Below are 7,657 nucleotides of genomic sequence, written 5' to 3'. Positions count from 1 at the left end.
AGGTGAAGGGGGCTCTACAAACCCCCAGTACCAAAGAGATCAGGGGACCTCCAGTGGAGGGTTCTACATGGAGCCACTAACAGCTGGTTGGCACAGATTGAACCGGGAATTGGAAAGGGGATATGAGAGAAACTGTGATTCATGTGTTTTCTGTGTGCACCAGGTTAATGCCATTAATGTCTCTGTTGGAATGTCTGTGTGAGAGGTTGGGGGTGGTTTTTACTGTTGGGATGTTTATACATACAGGTATTCAAATAAGGAGAAGGCCAAATGTTTTTTGTTGAATTTTCTGTTTGCTCAGACAAAGTTGGCTATTTAACAAGGAAGAACAGGATCATAAAGTGGGGGGGGTAACAGACCCTTTACTATTGTTGAATGGGATGGTCTCTGCGCGCCTCAGGGTGGAATTTGAGTTGTATAAAATGATAAGTGTGGCGATGTTTCAGAAGATATGGTGTGTTGAGGGGGGGGGGGGGGCTGTCTGTATAGCTGGGGAGATGTTTTGGATATACGGTTGAAGAAGTGCGTTTTTTGGGGGGGTTATTGTGAGTTGTGGTGTTTTGTATATTGTGTATTGTGGTAGAGGGAAAGGTGAGTATGGTCTATGTATGCAGTACATTATATATTTTGGTGTTTTATTTTAAGGGGGGGGGGGTGAGGTTTTAATGAAATGAGAATGTTTCATTGAAGAAGGACAAAGTAAAAAAAAAGTATCTCTCTCTGCTCTGTATCTCTCTCTGCTCTCTGCTTTGTATCTCTCTCTGCTCAGTATCTCTCTCTGCTCTCTGCTTTCTATCTCTCTCTCTCTCTCTCTCTCTCTCTCTCTGCTCTGTATCTCTATCTGCTCTGTATCTCTCTCTCTCTCTCTGCTTTGCATCTCTCTCTCTGTGCTCTGTATCTCTCCCTCTCTCTGCTCTGTATCTTTCTCTCTCTCTGCTCTGTATCTCTCTCTCTCTCTCTCTGCTCTGTATCTCTCTCTCTCTCTGCTCTGTATCTCTCTCTCTCTGCTCTGTATCTCTATCTGCTCTGTGTATCTCTATCTGCTCCGTATCTCTCTCTCTGCTCTGTATCTCTCTCTTCTCTGTATCTCTCTCTGCTCTGTATCTCTCTCTCTGCTCTGTATCTCTCTCTGCTCTGTATCTCTCTGCTCTGTATCTCTCTCTGCTCTGTATCTCTCTCTCTGCTCTGTATCTCTCTCTCTGCTCTGTATCTCTCTTTCTGCTCTGTATCTCGCTCTCTCTGCTCTGTATCTCTCTCTCTCTCTGCTCTGCTCTGTATCTCGCTCTGCTCTGTTTCTCTGCTCTTTGTCTCTCTCTTTCTCTCTCACTCTCTAATACACACACACACACACACACACACACGCACACGCACACACATACACAGCATGCCCTCTGAGTGTTCTCACAGGTGCTAACGATGGTGTACCGCAACATCACTTTCACACACACACCGAAGGCAGTGTCACTTCCGCAGGCTCAAGGCAATGCAACGCATGTTCATTTCTCAGATTTGATTTTGTGTGAATTCATTCAGCGCCACTTCGATATCAAAGGCTGTGTCCCAAATGACACCCTACTCCCTATGGGCCCTGGTTTAAAGAAGTGCACTATGTAGGGAATAGGGTCCCATTTGGGATGTACAGTAAGACGTAAAGCTGTTCAGACGTCAGTAACAGGATCAAATTAGATGTCTCATTCTTGCTCTGTAAGGCGTTTCTGTTATATTTTTTGAAAAATGTCTGAGCTGCTCTGAATGTGGGTAATTTGGTGCAACTACATACAGTTGGATTGTGCTGGACTGGTTGTTCCCTCCAGTCGTCTAATCATTTTAGCTCCAATGGTCGAATGCCTTTGAGGATCCTACAATCACACTGGAGGTATAAAAGTTGCCACTATTCGCAGATCTAAGATAAGAATACCCACAATACTCTCTTTAAATAATAAGAAGATTAAATAATATTGTTAGTTAGGTGCAACTTCAATCCAGCACTACCTCATCACCCTGAGGTTTCAGCACCCTGGACAGTACTACCTCATCACCCTGAGGTTTCAGCACCATGGACAGTACTACCTCATCACCCTGAGGTTTCAGCACCCTGGACAGTACTACCTCATCACCCTGAGGTTTCAGCACCCTGGACAGTACTACCTCATCACCCTGAGGTTTCAGCACCCTGGACAGTACTACCTCATCACCCTGAGGTTTCAGCACCCTGGACAGTACTACCTCATCACCCTGAGGTTTCAGCACCCTGGACAGTACTACCTCATCACCCTGAGGTTTCAGCACCCTGGACAGTACTACCTCATCACCCTGAGGTTTCAGCACCATGGACAGTACTACCTCATCACCCTGAGGTTTCAGCACCATGGACAGTACTACCCCATCACCCTGAGGTTTCAGCACCCTGGACAGTACTACCTCATCACCCTGAGGTTTCAGCACCCTGGACAGTACTACCTCATCACCCTGAGGTTTCAGCACCCTGGACAGTACTACCTCATCACCCTGAGGTTTCAGCACCATGGGCAGTACTACCTCATCACCCTGAGGTTTCAGCACCCTGGACAGTACTACCTCATCACCCTGAGGTTTCAGCACCCTGGACAGTACTACCTCATCACCCTGAGGTTTCAGCACCACGGACAGTACTACCTCATCACCCTGAGGTTTCAGCACCACGGACAGTACTACCTCATCACCCTGAGGTTTCAGCACCCTGGACAGTACTACCTCATCACCCTGAGGTTTCAGCACCCTGGACAGTACTACCTCATCACCCTGAGGTTTCAGCACCCTGGACAGTACTACCTCATCACCCTGAGGTTTCAGCACCATGGACAGTACTACCTCATCACTGAGGTTTCAGCACCCTGGACAGTACTACCTCATCACCCTGAGGTTTCAGCACCCTGGACAGTACTACCTCATCACCCTGAGGTTTCAGCACCCTGGACAGTACTACCTCATCACCCTGAGGTTTCAGCACCCTGGACAGTACTACCTCATCACCCTGAGGTTTCAGCACCCTGGACAGTACTACCTCATCACCCTGAGGTTTCAGCACCCTGGACAGTACTACCTCATCACCCTGAGGTTTCAGCACCCTGGACAGTACTACCTCATCACCCTGAGGTTTCAGCACCATGGACAGTACTACCTCATCACTGAGGTTTCAGCACCCTGGACAGTACTACCTCATCACCCTGAGGTTTCAGCACCCTGGACAGTGCTACCTCATCACCCTGAGGTTTCAGCACCCTGGACAGTACTACCTCATCACCCTGAGGTTTCAGCACCCTGGACAGTACTACCTCATCACCCTGAGGTTTCAGCACCCTGGACAGTACTACCTCATCACCCTGAGGTTTCAGCACCATGGACAGTACTACCTCATCACCCTGAAGTTTCAGCACCATGGACAGTACTACCTCATCACCCTGAGGTTTCAGCACCATGGACAGTACTACCTCATCACCCTGAGGTTTCAGCACCCTGGACAGTACTACCTCATCACCCTGAGGTTTCAGCACCCTGGACAGTACTACCTCATCACCCTGAGGTTTCAGCACCCTGGACAGTACTACCTCATCACCCTGAGGTTTCAGCACCATGGACAGTACTACCTCATCACCCTGAGGTTTCAGCACCCTGGACAGTACTACCTCATCACCCTGAGGTTTCAGCACCCTGGACAGTACTACCTCATCACCCTGAGGTTTCAGCACCATGGACAGTACTACCTCATCACCCTGAGGTTTCAGCACCCTGGACAGTACTACCTCATCACCCTGAGGTTTCAGCACCCTGGACAGTACTACCTCATCACCCTGAGGTTTCAGCACCATGGACAGTACTACTTGCCCTAAAACTCAACTCTGGACCTCAATGCTCGTTCAACTGATTTAGATTTGGCACACAAAGTTTTTTTTCTCCCTTGGTACTATTTGTACAAGTATGTGGTACATTTTCACAACTCTTAGTACAAAAATCCAAACTGGGCAACTTTTTACGCATCCCAGTATTTAATTCAAAACCTGTCATTTATTCGGATTATAAAACATCTCTGATAACACAACTGTTAATTTCAAAATATAACTTTGTGAAATGTAATGAGAAAATGGTTTTAAAATCACAAACACAACCTAATGATAGTTTAAATTGAGTTATTTTAACTATTCAATAGCAAACAATGCAGGATACACATTTCAAATCTCCCTTAAAGAGCTGATAGTAAAAAACTACAGGAGATTACACAGTAAATTACTGTAGATTACACAGTAAATTACACTGTAAATTACTGTAGATTACACTGTAAATTACTATAGTAGATTACACTGTAAATTACTATAGTAAATTACACAGTACATTACTATAGATTACACTGTAAATTACTATAGTAAATGACTGTAGATTACACAGTAAATTACTGTAGATTACACAGTAAATTACACAGTAAATGACTGTAGATTACACAGTAAATTACTGTAGATTACACAGTAAATTACACAGTAAATGACTGTAGATTACACAGGAAATTACACAGTAAATGACTGTAGATTACACAGTAAATTACACAGTTTTGACATTAGGCAATTCTCTAACATTACCCAACAAGATGGGGCGGCAGGGTAGCCTAGTGGTTGGAGTGTAGAGGCGGTAGGGTAGCCTAGTGGTTAGAGTGTAGAGGAGGCAGGATAGCCTAGTGGTTGGAGTGTAGAGGCGGCAGGGTAGCCTAGTGGTTGGAGTGTAGAGGCGGCAGGGTAGCCTAGTGGTTGGAGTGTAGAGGCGGCAGGGTAGCCTAGTGGTTAGAGTGTAGAGGCGGCAGGGTAGCCTAGTGGTTGGAGTGTAGAGGCGGCAGGGTAGCCTAGTGGTTAGAGTGTAGAGGCGGCAGGGTAGCCTAGTGGTTAGAGTGTAGAGGCGGCAGGGTAGCCTAGTGGTTAGAGTGTAGAGGCGGCAGGGTAGCCTAGTGGTTAGAGTGTAGAGGCGGCAGGGTAGCCTAGTGGTTAGAGTGTAGAGGCGGCAGGGTAGCCTAGTGGTTGGAGTGTAGAGGCGGCAGGGTAGCCTAGTGGTTAGAGTGTAGAGGCGGCAGGTAGCCTAGTGGTTAGAGTGTAGAGGCGGCAGGGTAGCCTAGTGGTTAGAGCGTTGGACTAGTAACCGGAAGGTTTTTTTTTTTTTTTCCTCTATTTAACCAGGCAAGTCAGTTAAGAACAAATTCTTATTTTCAATGGCTGTCTAGGAACAGTGGGTTAAACTGCCTGTTCAGGGGCAGAACGACAGATTTGTACCTTGTCAGCTCGGGGGTTTGAACTCGCAACCTTCCGGTTACTAGTCCAACGCTCTAACCACTAGGCTACCCTGCCGCCCCAGGTTGCGAGTTCAAACCCCCGAGCTGACAAGGTACAAATCTGTCGTTCTGCCCCTGAACAGGCAGTTTAACCCACTGTTCCTAGACAGCCATTGAAAATAAGAATTTGTTCTTAACTGACTTGCCTGGTTAAATAAAGATAAAATAAAAAAAATGGACAGAAAATCTCTCATTTCCATAATATCTATCCAATGTGTGATCAAAGGAGACATCCTCTACAATCATTCCTTCAATTAAAAATAAAATAAAAAGATATATAACTGATATAATTGCAACATACTGTCTGTAATAAATTAAATTAAACAAATGAAAGGAATGTAAATGAAACATAACATTTAGCAATCCACCACCAGTAGGAAGGTTACCGGGCGGAAGGGAGGTCTCAGATGTGGCGGGCTGCCTATGAGCTAATTCACTGATTCGCTACATGAAATCGTCTTGAACCCTTGGTCGTGGCGTTCCGGCAGGGAACGAAGCCCTTCCAAAAAGGTCCAGCAGTAGCTCCTCATGCCTCCCAATGGTTGCTCTTTGTAGGGAGACAGCGTGGAGGAGCTGGTCCCAGTCTGCTGGGTCAGTCATGGCCAGTTCGTACTATTACAACACAAGGTGAGACCCAGATGCAGAGACAGGAGGCAGATGGTAGAGCTCCGATATTTATTAGAACAAAGGGAGTAGGCAAAGGCAGGTCGGGGACAGGCGAGAGTTCATAAACCAGGTCAGAGTCCAAACAGTACCAGATGATAGGCAGTCTTGAGGTCAGGACAGGCGAGAGTTCATAAACCAGGTCAGACTCCAAACACAGTACAAGGGGATAGGCAGGCTGGTAGTCGGAACAGGCAGAGTGGTCAGGCAGGCTGGTAGTCAGAACAGGCAGAGTGGTCAGGCAGGCTGGTAGTGAGAACAGGCAGAGTGGTCAGGCAGGCTGGTAGTCAGAACAGGCAGAGTGGTCAGGCAGTCTGGTAGTCAGAACAGGCAGAGTGGTCAGGCAGTCTGGTAGTCAGAACAGGCAGAGTGGTCAGGCAGTCTGGTAGTCAGAACAGGCAGAGTGGTCAGGCAGTCTGGTAGTCAGAACAGGCAGAGTGGTCAGGCAGTCTGGTAGACAGAACAGGCAGAGTGGTCAGGCAGTCTGGTAGTCAGAACAGGCAGAGTGGTCAGGCAGTATGGTAGTCAGAACAGGCAGAGTGGTCAGGCAGGCTGGTAGTCAGAACAGGCAGAGTGGTCAGGCAGGCTGGTAGTCAGGACAGGCAGAGTGGTCAGGCAGTCTGGTAGTCAGAACAGGCAGAGTGGTCATGCAGGCTGGTAGTCAGAACAGGCAGAGTGGTCAGGCAGTCTGGTAGTCAGAACAGGCGGAGTGGTCAGGCAGGCTGGTAGTCAGAACAGGCAGAGTGGTCAGGCGGGCTGGTAGTCAGAACAAGCAGAGTGGTCAGGCAAGCGGTCTCGGAGTCAGGACAGGCAAGGGTCAAAACCAGGAGGACTAGAAACAAACAAACTGAACAATTTGAGCTAGGAAAATCTGGTTGACTTGGTCAACGAGACGAACTGGCACAGAGAGACAGGAAACACAGGGATATATACACCGGGGATACTAAGTGACACCTGGAGGGGGGTGGAGACAATCACAAGGACAGGTGAAACAGATCAAGGCGTGACAAGTTCTCAAAATCCTGTTAACATGTTAGCATTGCAGTTAGGCTGTTGCTAAAGCCTGGAAGGCTACGTGTTAGCATTGCAGTTAGGCTGCTGCTAACGCCTGGAAGGCTACATGTTAGCATTGCAGTTAGGCTGCTGCTAACGCCTGGAAGGCTACGGTATAGCATTGCAGTTAGGCTGCTGCTAACGCCTGGAAGGCTACGTGTTAGCATTGCAGTTAGGCTGCTGCTAACGCCTGGAAGGCTACATGTTAGCATTGCAGTTAGGCTGCTGCTAACGCCTGGAAGGCTACATGTTAGCATTGCAGTTTCACAACTTGTGAAAATAGTGCCAAAGCGATAAAAAAGCGTCCAGACCTCGTAGGGTCAGAGTTCAACACCCTGATCTAGACTAAGAAGGGAAAGACGTCATTCCAATGCTGGGTTCTAGTGTGCATTGATCTATGTGAACATAACATGCCTAACTGCAATGCTAACATGTAGCCTTCCAGGCGTTAGCAGCAGCCTAACTGCAATGCTAACATGTAGCCTTCCAGGCGTTAGCAACAGCCTAACTGCAATGCTAACACGTAGCCTTCCAGGCGTTAGCAGCAGCCTAACTGCAATGCTAACATGTAGCCTTCCAGGCGTTAGCAGCAGC

The sequence above is a fragment of the Oncorhynchus mykiss genome, chromosome 32 (genome assembly GCF_013265735.2).
Source record: "Oncorhynchus mykiss isolate Arlee chromosome 32, USDA_OmykA_1.1, whole genome shotgun sequence".
NCBI lineage: Eukaryota > Metazoa > Chordata > Actinopteri > Salmoniformes > Salmonidae > Oncorhynchus > Oncorhynchus mykiss.
The sequence above is the reverse complement of the archived record's forward strand: the minus strand, read 5'-3'. Positions refer to the sequence as shown.